This window comes from Falco cherrug, chromosome Z, assembly GCF_023634085.1.
Source record: "Falco cherrug isolate bFalChe1 chromosome Z, bFalChe1.pri, whole genome shotgun sequence".
Classification (NCBI taxonomy): Eukaryota; Metazoa; Chordata; class Aves; order Falconiformes; family Falconidae; genus Falco; species Falco cherrug.
Window position 1 is genome coordinate 1,243,356 of NC_073720.1, and position 15,081 is coordinate 1,258,436.

General features: G+C 42.6%; 1 protein-coding gene across 25 annotated transcripts in view; it reads left to right on the forward strand.

The window, feature by feature from the left end:
- The window catches only part of TCF4 (transcription factor 4), a 240,179-nt gene that overhangs the window by 59,079 nt on the left and 166,019 nt on the right, over positions 1-15,081 (forward strand). The window lies entirely within an intron of this gene.

Consider the following 15,081-nt stretch of genomic DNA (forward strand, 5'->3'; position numbering starts at 1 on the left):
TTTAGTTCTTTCTACGTATAATGTATATTAATATTTCAGACACAATATGTAATTCTCACTGGAGATGTTCCACGATGCTTTATAGACACAGGGCAGTTACTTGGAATTTCTTCGTGTTGAAGTGCCTAATTATTAGTGTGGTCTGGACCTGAGAAGTCTGAACAATGGAAGGGGAATAATGGGTTTTTCCAGTCAATAGAGAGCACTATGATCCTCCTGTGCAGTGTCGCCAGTTTGACATTGCACCATGAGACTCAATGTTTGGTGTTTTAATTTGGCCAGTGAAAACAGATGCAATTATTTTGGCATTTATTTTTCTTTCTTAACCAAAAGGAAATCTCTAGCTTCTGTTTGCAGTGAAAAGCAAAAAACCATGAGCCGAGTTTAATCACTGTAAAAAACGAAGGAAAACAGAGGAAGCAATGAGAGCAAGTTTCATTTCAACCAGTCATGAGTTAGGCTGTTCGGGTTAAGCGATGTGTGATATGACTGAACTTACGTATCACAGAATTGTAGAATCGTTTAGGTTGGAAAAGGCCCTTGAGATCAGAGTCCAACCATTAACCCAACAGTAAACCTTATCCCTGTGTGCCACATCTACACATCTTGTAAATCCCCCCAGGGCTGGTGACTCCAGCACCCCCCTGGGCAGCCTGTGCCAGGCCTTGGCCACCCTTTCCGTGACGGGATTTTTCCTAATATCTAATCTAAACTGCCCATGGCACAACTGGAGGCAGTTTCCTGTTGTCCTAGTGCTTGTTACTTGGGAGAAGAGCCCAACCCCCCTGGCTCCAACCCCTCTCAGGGGGTTGTAGGGAGCCAGAAGGTCTCCCCTCAGCCTCTGTTCAACCAAGCCAGTCTTCTCCCCTGCCACCTTGTCTTTTGGTGCTTGGGGACAGCCTGCTCCTACGTCTTTAAGGTTTCCTTCCTGAAGAATGTCCAGCCCTCCTGGGCTCCATTGCCCTCCAGGACTGCCCCCCTAGGGACTCTGCCCACCAGACCCCTAAACAGGCTGAAGTCTGCCCTCAGGGAGTGGTTCTGCTGAGCCCCCTCCTTCTCCGAGAAACAAAAACTCTTATCATAATCTCGTGGTTGCTGTGCCCCACATGATCTCCAGCCATCGGTGGGGCACATTCCTAGTCAACTCCCTCACCAGCCGTGTCAGGAAGGTCTCTTCCACACACCCCAGGAACCTCCCAGACTGTTCCTGCTCGGCAGTGTTGTATTTCCAGCAGGCATCTGGTAAGTTGAAGTTCCCCATGAGAGCAAGGGCTAGGAATTGGGAGACTTATCTGAGCTGCTTATAGAGTATTTTATCTGCCTCTCCATCCTGGTTGGGTGGTCTGTAACAGACCCCCACCGTGCTCTCTGCCTTGTTGGCCTGCCCCCTGACTCTTACCTGTAAGTACTCATCCCTACCGTCACCATCACTAAGCTCTAGACAATCAAAACACTCCCTACGCGCAGGGCTACCCCACCGCCTCTCCTTCCTTGCTTCTCCCTTAGGAAGTTTTTAGCCGTCCATTGCAGCACTCTGGTTGTGTGAGTCATCCCACCATATTTCTGTCATGGCAACTGTGTCATGGTTTTCCTGCTGTGCTTCCAGCTCCTCCTGTGTGTTGCCCATATTAGTGTAGGTGCACTTCAGTTGGGCTACTGATCCTGCTACCTTTTTGGGGGAGAAGCCCTAATTCCTACGTGACCATTCTCAGGTGCTTCTGTGGTTTCTAATACATCAATAACTTCAATATCAACTTTGTTGAACTCGAGCACATATTCTAGAAAGGAGGGGTTTTCAGCTCAAGCAAAATCTAGCCTACTGTATCAGAGCATAATAATAAAAAGGACAGAAGAGATGAATCTTGAGCAATGATAAGATGCTTTTGTTCAATCAAGAGTATGGGGCCAAGCTCTTTTCAGTAGTGCCCAGTGACAGAACAAGGGGCAAAGGGCACAAACTGCCACACAGGGAGTTCTGTCTGAATATGAGGAAAAACTACTGTGAGGGTGACAGAGCACTGGGACAGGCTGCCCAGAAAGGTGGTGGAGGCTCCTTCTCTGGAGACATTCCAAACCTGCCTGGACACGACTGAGCAACCTGCTCTAGGAGAACCTGCTTGAGCAAGGGGTTGGACTAGATGGTCTGCAGCGGTCACTTCCAGCCCTGACCATCCTGTGATCCTATAATATTTTTCAAATTAGGTACGTGAAACACATTAATATATATTACTGGATCTCTATGACTTTTCATAAGGGATGCATGGGCAGCTTCAGAACCAAGTGTACAAGGAAGGGTAGGAGCCATTTCTTCCCAAGATCAAAGGAATTCTAAAAAGTTTTCATGGAAACTCAATGGAAATACTAATTTTGGGGAGAAAAATAGAAATTCATGTTCTTAGCAGTATTGTAACATTATGAATGAAGCCAAATCTCAGAAGAGTGTTGAGCATGACTACCTTGTCTTTTGGCACGTTTGGAACATTTATGCAGTAGTTAAATGTAGATGCTTTATTTGATAGCTTTTTTCTGTACGTGCATGGGAAAGCTCATCGCTGGACTCCTGCGTGCATTCATCGCTTCCTCTCTGCTTTATTGGTGTTGAAAGACACAGCACGTTGCGCTGAGCGTGCCCGTGGGAACACAGAGACAGCGCAGGGAAGGACAGAAAGCAGGTTGGAGCACCAAGACCCCAAGAGGTTGGCATGTATCTTGAGGGGTTGAGTGACTGTGGCTCCGTGGAGACTCCAGCAGCGAGCTGGGCCCCCAGGAGAGCAGGGCAAGGCAGCACCTGGGGCTGCTCTGCAGGAAACTTTGCTGAATGCCTGAGTTTAAGTATAAGTTCTCTTTTCTTTACACAAGATATATTTACATCTACTGCAGTGAGGAGCTCTTATCCAGGACACTGAAATAATTGGGGCGTGCAGATAATAGGCTTTTAGGGTTCGTGTTTTCCAGTTATGAGAGTTGTGGGGAATTGCAAAATTGAAAATTAAATGTGAAACATTGCATTCCAATAGCCGTCAGAGGGAGGATGCACCGGGGGCTGAAGTATCTCAATCCCTTTCTCTCTCCTTGTGAATTCAAGCCTGAGAGTGAAAGTAAGGAAAGAAAATATACCCCAACAACTTGCCTAAGCATGGGTAACTGTATCTAGAGCCTCTTCCTGTCCATCAAATTAATCCTATTCAAATTTGCAGCTTTAATGAACTGTTGACAAATGAATTTTAAAAGGCTTTGGGGATGGCAGTGGTTGCTACAAACCCAAATTTGTACCTTGGCCAGACATGACACTACAGCCCACAGTTTGCCCTCACTAACCTTTTACCAGTGGTTTATCTTCACTGCCAAACGCTGCCTTAAACTGGGTGGATTAAGCCAGGTGAAGTCACAGCATGTCCTTGAAAACGTGACAACCTCACTCGCTTTGCTGTAAAAATCCTTTTGCAGTACAGTGTAATACATCACTTAAAATTTCTGTAGGATTGATTTCTGGTAGATTTTTCCCTTGTCAGTTGATATTCTTTGCCCAGGAACATATGGATTGTCTTATGATAACGAGTGTCCAGTAAATAGAAAGTGTTTGCTAAGGGCTGTCATAATACACTTTAAATGCAAATACATCTAGGGCAGTTTTAATGTAATTTTCATATAGATGAAGTCATTCTAAAGTAGGCTTAAATTAAAGCGCTCTTCTCCAAAGACTACAAGTTTAGCAGAAAATGTCCTTTACTTTCATTAGATGTTTTTCTTCTGTTTATGTTTGATTTCCCTTTCATCAGATCTGCATGGTTTGCAATCAGGACAGTATCTTTTATTCGCTGCAGTTGGTACAATTTGTGACTTTTCCAACAGTCAGTTGGAGAATGAGCTGGACTGGTCGGGGTTGTGTTTTGGTTGTTTTTTCTGTCCTTTATTTTTTTACCTCAAATTTTTCCAGTTACACATTCCTCGCTAATCTTTCTGTTCCCAAGAAACATAAATATTGGGAATTAACCAGTCAAGTACTGGCCAGAGGGGTACAAAGCCCAGCTGCTGGTGTGGTCTGTAGAAAGAAAAAAAATAATAATCTGGTTTAGATAACATCATATTGAAGTATATATAGGAATGGCTCTAACAGATGCACTCCTGGATTCTGAGCTGCCCATTCAAAGGGAATGGACTGATCACTGAATTTAGTCCCTACTTGTAAGTGGAGGAAAGTCTGCTGGGTTTTTTTTTTTTTTTTAATGCTCGGTTTTATTTAATTTTTCTTCTTTATAACAAAGTAAGAAGCCAGCCTTCACCCCTTGAGTCACACAGCAGAGCTCCCGCTGAAGTAGCAGTGATTCATAGCAGAGGGGGAGGCTGCAGACATGGGTTAGAAGATGAGTGAAGCAGAGGGGAAGGAAGTTCCTGGGCTCTGGCTGGCAGGTTCGGTGCCACCACATCATGCTGAGGCTGTGCTGGCCGCTGTGGTCTCGCAGCGATAGCGTGGGTGTGGCTCCTTTACCCTGGTCCTGCAGCTGGCAGCAGCCAGGCATGGCCCAAGACCCTCCAGCCTTGCAATGCTGCAACGCTTCAAAAGAGTGACAGCACAGAGGGCTGAAAAATTAACCCCTTTCCCCAAAGTTTTGACAGACTATTTAGAGCTAAAATTCTGGTTTGAGATTTTGCAGGTGGAAAAGAGGAATGAAGCTCACTGGATTACTTCCGTTAATTAGGAGTTTCATGTATTTTCTTCTACAACCTCAAAGCCACTGGTCAACTTTTAACAGTAGTTACGGACAGTTTAAGTCAAAGCAAAACTGCACAACTGCACATGAGTAAAAACAAATACTTTTTCTTTGGTATTTGTTACTCAAAAACACATAGGAAAAAGCTCTTCTGTGTCAGATTTCATCCAGTCCTATTTAGATGCCAGGACCCTGGTTGTTACAGAAATTCCTGGAGTCAACTGAGGGTGCCTGGATTAAGTTTTTAATGAGATATTTCAGCACCTAAACATATTACCTAATTTTGAAAAGGCCCTGCTGCTTCTTTCCACTGAAGGCAGTGGGTCTCTTCTATTTAAATATATTATATTTAAATATAAAATTGTGTAGTTAAATTGCCTACGTCAAGTTTAAGACTGGTTTCAGGCATTTTTTTTTCTTTTCAGATCAGGGCAGATAGATTTCTTGAGAGTACTTACCGTGTGCTAGATGTGCTGTTGTCTACATGATGCTATAAATTACTGGGCTGACTTATTCCTTGAAATAATCTCCTCCATGTATATGAGCAGAGCATTAACCTGGTTGTTCTTTTCCTTTGCCTTGTGGGAGCCCTGGTGCCCTCCCCAGATTGTTGTGATATATTGCAGCGTTGCTGCCAACTGTTAATGAGATTACTAATGCAGTGTAACTGGGTAGCAAATTATTAAATGCTGTTCCATACTATTATTCAGCGTATTTTAGCAATTTGTGAGGGGGGTGCTTCCTGTAAATCAAACTCCTCATATATTGTTTTTCTTAATACTTAAATTAAAGCCTACATTTTAAACAGTGCGTCCCTGACAATACTGGACCACACGCTCGAAAATAAGCTGTGGGAAGAAATCCGCTGCTGGAGCGTGGAGGAAGGACTTTTGCTCTTGCCCACGTGTCATGTCCAGACGTGTGCAGTCATTGTGCCCTGCGCTTGCATGGTCTCTGTGCGTGTGTCTGCATTGCCAAAGGATCTGGGGTCCTTGTGCAGGGAGTTCACGTTAAGGATGTAAACCTTAGGAATCAATTATCTCACTTTAATTGCTAAAGCACAGGGTTTGCTATTACTTCTTGGCCCTGTAACCCACGTATTGTGGTATTACTGCTGTGCTGGCAAAAAAACTGTCCATGCACTGAAGGAAAGCCCAGACCCACTTGGTGCAGGCACTGCTGCGCATCACCAGGCTGGACCCGGGGCTGCTGCAGGCGCCTTTCCTTGGGGAAAACACTCTGGTGACCAGTGCCTAAGCCAATGGTAGCGTTTGGCATGGCTCTCTGGGAGCAGGAGGGCTGTGGCTTGGAAGTTGGGACATCTTCTGCACATCCTGCTCAGTCACCTGGAGCATTTGAGCACCTTATCTGGTATGACAGTATCTTCTCTAAATGTTACCATATCTGAAGCATAATTTATACGACACACTTTTGGAGTGCTATTATGTAAGTATACATAACTTGTTAAAAAAAAAAAAAGGAAATACATTTCCTCTGTATATCTGACTGGTGGCACTCGTAGAGACTTGGTGTCTAAAAAAAAATAATCATTGAAGGTGGTAAATAGGGCATTATTCATTTGGTGTTGGGTGCCTAAGTTAGATTTCTGCATTGATTTTTCTCTTCCACATGTAAACGTGTTTTGTTTGCGCTATGTGTCATCATGTGGTTGTATCTCTCAGAAAATCAGAATGTTCTAGCTGCATTCTGATTTTCCTTATAAAGCTCCTGTTTTCAAGACTACACAAACATGTGCCAAAAAAAAATAATTGGAGCATTTATTTATTTAGAAGCTCAATGCAGATTTCTCCCAGAAAGGGAACAAAGCGAATGTTAAAATAAGAAGGTAACCTTTGGCTCTCAGTGTCACCAGCCCTTCTCAGTGCTGCGTAGCTGAGATGAGCACCCGAGTGTTTTGTCCCAGCCTTGGGAAGCAGAGGGCTTCAGAGAAGCTTGGTGAGCAGATTGGGCAGGGTGGGGGGGTGAGGCAGAGTTTAATGGTCGAATAAATAAAAAAAATCTTATTTGCAAGGGAAGACAACGGACAGTCTATATGACGGTGAGATTTACAGGTATGGAGATGAGCCCTCTGTCCTTCTTGCTTGAAGTACTTTCAGATGTGCTGTGGTGGAGTGCTGGAGGGGCTGCGTGGCACGCAAGGGTGTCGGGGCGCTGCTGGGGGAGAAGTGGATGGACTGAAAAGGGGAAAAGTGTTGCTGAAGTTAGTGACGGGCAACAGTGAGAATACATACTAGACCCTCCTGGAAGTCCACAGCTGTCTCCTAGTTAGCCATCTAATTGTAAGTGGCCTGGCCTTCAGTAGGTTTTAATCAAAGTTTCCACCGTCACCTTTTGGCTTTCATTGCTAGTTTGGAACTGAAATGTCCATTTGTTTCATACTTAGACCTTCATAATCTGTTACTACAATGAGAGTTTAAGTAAATCTGCCCTTACATATTTCTAGGTCATGATGTAGAACATACGCACTGTGCCTGGAGCAGTGCGATTAACTTCAGAGTGTTCTGTGTTACTGGGTTCAAGTAAAAATTCAGTACTTTAACATTAAAATAGACTAATTAGCTTACTGTACATTCATAAATAGATAACCACAGTTTATAAACCACATTCAGTTTATAACCGAAATAGCCCTGAAAACAGACACTTTCCTACTAAACTGTCTCCTCTCAGGTTAAAGTCAGTAAAAAAGAAGACTCATTTTGCTCAGAAAACCCTTCCCCCGTGGCACTCCCTATGCCACACTATTCAAAACTTGAATGAAATCAAACCTTCAGCAACTTGATAAGCTGGAAAGGGCAATATAACTACAACCTATTTTCTTACTATCTGCTTATATTTCCAGCAGATCTGCTAAGAACTGATTAAATGCCGAAGTTACGCAAATGGAGTGGATATGTGACAGTCATCTGTGCTTACAAGCACAAAGTCTATGTCATACGTGTGTTAGAAAATAGCTTATGTAACTCTAATAAATACAATGTGAGGTTTTATGACCTCATCCAGCAGCAGGACAGTGCAGTTCTTTGTTATGAATATTAAGATTGAGAACAGTTTAGATTTGTTTACACTGTTGACGTTTTCTAGCAAGTGCTGTCAAGTGGTGTCTCAGACTGTCTGTGGATATTTGTATAGACTTTGGAAATTCAGGCAGAAAATAAAATGACCATCTGATTCAAATGAATTTTCCAATTATTTGTGGCTTTAACAGAAGCGATTGAAGTGTGTTGTATATATCTGGCAGCTGGTCCTACTTCTTTGGAAAAAAAAAAATCTAAAGCTTTGTATCTAATCCCTTGAGCAAACCAATAGTAAATTGTTCGTCAAATAAGTAGTAGGAATTTCCCATTTGGAATCTGTGCTTTCTTTACATTGCTGTCACGGAAAGGATAATTATATGCAACTTTCCACATGCTGGAGGTGCGCGGATTCACAGTTTGTCTATTCCTCTTCCCTTGTTCAAGCCTGAACTGCTGCCTGAACTTGGTGCAACTTCTCCCTATCCTGCGTCTGCAGTCTGTCAACATTCCCTCTATTGTCTGATACTAAAACCACGTTTGATTCCTCATAAATCCCTTTATTGTCTCCCCACTGTTTCCCATGTCATATTTAAGTTTTCTTTGCTGGTTTCCATGGCCCTTCTCAGTCTGTGCTTTTGTTCATGACTCCATCTCCGGGTTCCTTTCTCGTGATGAAGCCCGTCCTTGACTACTACTGTCACCTTCAAGCTTCATATGCCTTTCTTCCACATCACCTCCCTGTCTGTCTTTGGTGTGTGTGTGGGTTTTTTGGTGTTTTTTTGTTGTTTTTTTTTTTTTTTTAATCATGACCTGATGACATTTAGAGCAAAACAGTCAGAAAAGATTGCATCAATGGATATGCATTCTAAATTTGCCAATCCTTTAGTTTATTAAATGTCCAGGTGACCAGCTTATTCTTCCCTTGATCTACTGCTCTTTAATCCTTCTGTATTTTGTCGGGTTTTTGTTAAGCTCGCTTTTTATTTAGTTCTTAAAAAACATAATACTCTGAGAAAAAGAAATTATTTTGAAAAACAAGCAGAAAAGGTCTCAATCCCCAAAATGGGTGTGTTTATCTTAATTTGTATTAGCGGTATCTGACGTACTGTTTGTAAGGTCCTTCAGAGCACAAAGAAGAAATAGCAATCCCGAAGTATCTGTTTATCATACTTGCCTAAGTATGATAATAATTATAATTAGAGTCTAGGATATTTCCCACCCTTCTCATTTTTGACACAACTGTAATTCGTAGAATGAGAAATGCTAATCACATGTCAGTGTGGCGTGTGTACAAAAAGTCTCTTTCCTGTGGGGATCTTGGTCCTTTTCCTTCTTACTGGAGGATATTTTGAATGTTTAATCCCCTATAAAATTACTTTCATTGGTTAATATACTATTTAATATAAAAACTGGGGTTTTTTTTCCCCTTGAAGATAAAATTCAAATCTCAAGATGTTTGTCTTTCTCCATTTACTATTCTTTGTATTTTAGATCGTGTCAGCAAATCAACACAGTTGGCAGTCTCTTCTGGGGAAACACTCAGGGTTAGTATAAAAAGGTTTACTGATGCAGGTAAAGATATACTGGCTGAATTACTGCTGAAGTGAAATGCCTGTTTTGCAAACAGACTGCTGCTTGCCACACACGTTCAGGATTTTGGCATATTTTTCGTATTTTTTTTAATTTTCTATTTTTAGCATCTAAGACTCTCTCTCTGTTTAAAATTATATAAAAAAAGCAGCTGATGTTTTATAATCCACACCCTTTCCATTATTCCTTTCTTCAAACAACTTTCTTCAAAGACCTCAGTGCTGAGGACCCCTCGGGAATCAGTCCGTATCAGGAACCCACCCCACTAACCCAGCGGTGGTCCGGGCCTGTGAGGGAGCACCCAGTGTTCCAGGAGCGCTCAGTGTGCCAGCAGCACAGCAGCCCTCAGCTTTTTTGACCTAATGCCATAGCAAAGAGGGTCTGGCTTTTCCTTTAACGCTGACTGTTTGTGTCATCTGCTGCTGGCAAGGGTGGGCTGTATCCATTTGTTCTTCTCCATCACCCAAACTGATGCTGTAAAAGCTAGTCCAGGGAGGGATTTTCATAGCTCTGAACACCCTTTCCCCAGTAAGGCTTGGGGCCACCCTTCCTGTCCTCCTCAGCTGTCACTTGTGCCCCTCCCAGCTACCTTGGTTAACCATCTCTGTGCACCTTTGCCATGTTTCTGTAGCAGCTTCACCGCTAGATTTTCCTTTGCAGTTCTGGTGCCTTCTGTGCCCTCCAGTTGTCCAGTGAGGAGAGCGCAGTGCGTAACTACACAGTACTCTGATTTTATGATGGTACAAATGAAATGATGCTCTGAGCCAGAAACCCTTGCCAGCCCAGTCCTCTGGTGGACAAAGGCTTGGACCTTGTTATGTTTCCTCCAGTTACCTCTTCATTTGCTCTCTAGCTCTTTACTTCTGGAGGAGCTAAACCTTGTGTATCCACCTCTGAGTTGCAGCCCTCTGTGTGAGCAGGTGTGGATGCAGATGTGTGTGAAGGCTGGGAGATGTATAGGGGTTGGGACTGGCAGGCTGCCTGCCCTGGCCTGGGATGGATGGCAGGCTGGTGTGTGTCACCAGCTCCCCTGGCTCTGGAGGGCTTGCCTGACACAAGGACGGTGTCCAGAAGACACCCACTCTTCATGTGCAGGAGTCAAGTGCTGGGAAGGAACTGCTGTTTTCCTTGGCATCTTTTCCCAATGCAAACACATTACAGCATTTTTGGGGAGGTTAAGCAAATGTCTTAATTTTGACCATATTATATTACCTTTCTTCTTTGGAAAGTCATCTAAATAATTTGACTCAGAGTTCACCAACAAGTGTTTGGAACGTTTTCCTTTCACTCTGGTCATCCACAACTGGTCCCATTTGCTGTATAGGTAAATCCGAGAACACAGCACTCTACTTAAATCATGTATTTCAGGGAGTCTTTCACAAAAGAGGAAAAAGTCCTAAGTTTAAGCATTTTTATGCTCTTGTGTGTTAAAATATTTTCCAACTTTGTTACGGTATTTTGGAATTACAGTACTGCAATTCTATTTCAGATCCACAAAGACAAATAATTATATTGATAAATACTGTTTTGCACTTGTGCACATGAAATAACTGTTCTTCAAGAATTATTGTTGGTTTGATATGTAGTTTATTCAGATCCTTTAAAAGAATATGGCCTAACAGTGAGTTAAAGAGGTGGAGTTGTGTAGTTCTTGCTCTGAAGCTGATAGATAAAGGCCAGATTTTCACAGGCACACTTCTGAGTACAGCCTACTCGCTCAGTATCTGTATTACATTTGTTAAATGTCATGATTTTGATTGTGCTGCTTCTCTGAATATTGTTGTTCTAAACGTGAAATATTGTTAATTCTGAATTAAAAGAACACAAATAATAAAGATGGAGCTTTGGTCTTAACTGAAATGTAAAACTCCCACAGAAGTAGAATTTCACCCCTGTGTTTTGATAGCAAGGTTTAGCCAGGGAAAACTGAATTTTCCCTTTCTGCTCACTTTGCTCTTTGAACATTTTAAAAAAAAAAATCGTATGTGTATATATACGTGCTTCTCCTTCCATTTACTGTCATGAGCATAGTGGTCAGGTTACTTCACTTGTGTATTTGCACATGTGCTGGGATGATGGTGTTGGATGGGTGGAGTGATGCTTAGGTTCTTGGAGTGCACCATGAGACACCTTCACACTCTAGAAACCATCATATCATATGGCAAGAGGTTGTGAGTATGCACTGGTTTTATGCGGAAAGATTGGGCTAGTGATCTGTGTGCTTTAATAAACAGCCCTGAAAATAATATCAGATTGAGTATGAGGTTAGCTGAATGCCTGTTTTCCCACAAAATTGCTCAAAATACTGCTCAGACTGATGGTGGCAACCAGAAATGCTCTCCTGGTGCAAATCCCAGCCTCCTGCTCTCATGTGATTAAGCCGCATGTGTGGATGAATGGTGGGGAAATGGACATTCGCGGTCTGATTTCCTACGGAATTGACCAGATCCACCACTGTGCTCATTTGTCTTCTATTAGCTGACCTAGTTGCTAGCTACTCTTACGGTGTCCAACTCTGGGTGTGTACTTCTTTTTACATGGGTTTTCCATATGTACCATCTTTCAAACTGCACCTTTTTTTTTTTTTTAACAGTTCTTAAGTCCTGAGTTTTGCTAGCCTGAGTCATCTTTTTTTCTTCTCACCCCCTTATACACACACACACACCCCCCATATGAGCAAAATGCCGGTGATATCTGTGATGCTGTTCACTAGAGGAAACCATGAGAGTATAATTTCCTAGCCTATGATTCTAGGATTTTGTGTGTGTGCCCAAGTTTGTTATTGGAGGCGGTGGGAGGTTCAACCAAAATTGTATTCCAGAATCATCTGGAAAATTTTTGTTGTTCTGTGTTGTTGCTACAGTCTTGGATGATTTCCCAAGTGTTTGGATTATTTCTGCAAAGAGGAGTTTGTTTTGGGTTTTTTTCCAGGTTTGGGTGTTTTTCCAGAAAAAAATACTAATTTTCTGATTCTGTTTTCTGTTTCGGAGCACCTCAAGGGATTCCATGAAACTTTTGCTAAAGAAAGTTTAAGGGCCTGGGTGTTAGGACCAAGGTCAAGTAGCCTTACACGGTGCCTCTTGTTTATGTATCACAGCCCCTTAAAATAAAGTAGGTGTTGCCCCGAGAGAGTAGCACAACTTGTCAGAGCTAGTAGCCTACCATGAAAGTAATTTGAAATTACATATATTAGGCAGTAAGTTGCCCTTCAGGTTACCTAATTCTGCTGGAGCTGGAACGTGTATATTAAGCACTTTTATTCATTTGAGATTCTGAGCATGGAGGCTGTTTACAGACACCTAATGATCGGGATGATGCTTCTGTACACCTCCAACACCACCTGTGCTGTAATAGTGGTCACCTGCATGATGGAGTGCTCAGAACTCAACGTTTATGGTGGACTGTGATCGTATCTGCTGTGCTTTTGCTGATCTCGGTCCTCTCTGTATTTTCTGGGCACGTTTGGAGTCTACCGAGCAAATGGGGAGCACCAGGACATCTGGGCAGAGTGCGAGCATCTCTCAGCCCTGCTGCTGGAGGGTCTCAGAGCCTGGTGCCCTGCTTGAGGGCTCCCAAGGCACCCCTCTGTCTTCTAGAGGGCAAGGGAACCTTGGAACAAGATTCTTGTTCTTTGCAGGAAAGTACTTTTAGGGTTAGGTGGCTGCTTGACCAGAGGCTTTCTGGACTTGCTTCTCTGCATAAATGCAGCTTTTGGCCCCAAAATCAGTGCTCTGATTTCTCCCTGCACCCTTAAGCATTGGTGGCCTCTCTGAAGTTGCAGTACCTTCCAACACAGGGGTGTAACCCATGTGAATTGCAGTTGTTTTTTCTCCAGACCATTAATAGAGGTAGTGTGTTTTGAATCCAGCCATTCTCAGTCTACAGCACTGAACATCTTTTCTAGATTCAGTTGAACATGCTTTTCCCAGGTTATTAATGTTTAAAATAGGGTGGTTTGACTCTGTTTAAACACCAGTTTTACTACTTTACCTAAACTTGTGAGATGGGAAGTGAGGCTTTAGTTATGTAAATCACACTGTGTTAATCATGTATGAATCACGTTCTGAAAAACTGACCAAATCTGTCCATGATGATTTGCTTTTTATGTCGCATTGCCTAATGCGTGTGATTAAGTGAGGTTAATTTACAGGAGCTAGATTCTGGAGAAAATTACATATGTGTTCAAGTTTGTGTGCTCTGGGATGAATCCAGGCTCTGAGAATTAAGTTACCAGAGAATTTTGCATTGACTTTGGTGTCATTAGGGTTTCACTGTCCTAATTACTGAAGTGGCAGTGCTTACAGGGTACCTAATAAATTTCTGGAATTAGGTTTAGGAGCTTACAAACCTTCTTGCAATATCTGTCATACTAAATTATTAGTAAACTAGGCTAGATTAACTAGGTAGCAATTAGTGAGGGTTTTTTCTTTGCTGCTGGGGGAGAAGTGCTGTTGATTTGGGAGCTGGTTAGAGGGGAACAGAAGTTAGCTGGCTTTTGGCTGTTGTGAGCTCACTGGGTAATGCTTACGCAATACTTGTTACAATATGAAGAGAGACAAGGAGCACGCATGCGGGGTGCAGACACCCATCTGTTCGCCCAGCACTCCCGGTGCTGTACCCCACCGCATAACCCCTTTGTGGCCACAGGCACATGGAACGGTTGAGAGCCCTGTGCACGGTGTAACTCATCGTGTGGATGCTGAACCCACTCCAGTGACACTCTGAATTGCTCACAGGCCGAAGTTGTGTCTCTCTGAGGGTTTGCAGGCAGTGGGAGACAGCTGTGGTACCAACACAGCAGCAGTGGGAAGGCTTTGCCCAGCTCTGCTTCCATTGACAGATATTTTCCAGTAAATTCACGAATGCAGTAAAACTTCATTTTATTATTTGCTTTTTATAACTGTTTATGTTCAAGAACAATTTTGATCTTGCTAAGCTCTCCATTTCCCCGCTGAAGATCCAGGGTATTTTTGAAAACGCATCTTTTTCCCCCAGCTAGAACTAGCATTTTTATAGAGCTTTGTGAGACATGTTTTAGACTGAGTTACTTCTTTTTGTCTGTAGCTGAGATAAAGAATTAGTAGTTTAAAACAATAACTACGTGTTCCACTATGATCAAGGAATTAGATAATCTGGCATGTTTGCTTAAGGGGTCTGTATCTTGGGGCTTTTATAGGGCAGTATTAAAGCCCTGAGCCTTCTTATTATGCCAAATACCCAGAAGATTGCTTTAATGAGAAGTAAAGGGCCTTTTTCCAATTACAAGGGAATAACTGTATTAAGTTCCTGTGTTATGTCAACCTGCTTTGATTTGATTACTGTGAAAGAAATGGATTTATCTGTCAGTGTTACTTAATTAAGCCTTCTCATTGATGTTTTGCAGAGTAATATAGTGTAGTTTGCACATTTAAGTCTAAATACAAAGAAAATTGGTCGAAAGCTAAGACACGACCCCTGAAGATAAGGCACAAGAGCCATTGCTTGCCATTTTCTGATCAGAGTTCAGAACTTTTAACTTTGGTGGAAGACCTTGAGTATTATATGGGCTTGGATTGAAGCGAGGTAAAGGGCAGGGAGCTTTCAGCCAAAAATGAGATGGCTAAGCATTTTGGAGGCTAAGCAAATCTTGCAGAATTATTCTGTGAGGTTAAGTCTCTTAATCTCTAGCTGATACAGTATGCTTGGGTATGTAGAACAATGTCTACGTACCTTTTAATGTCTTTCGTGCCCTACTGTATCCCCAA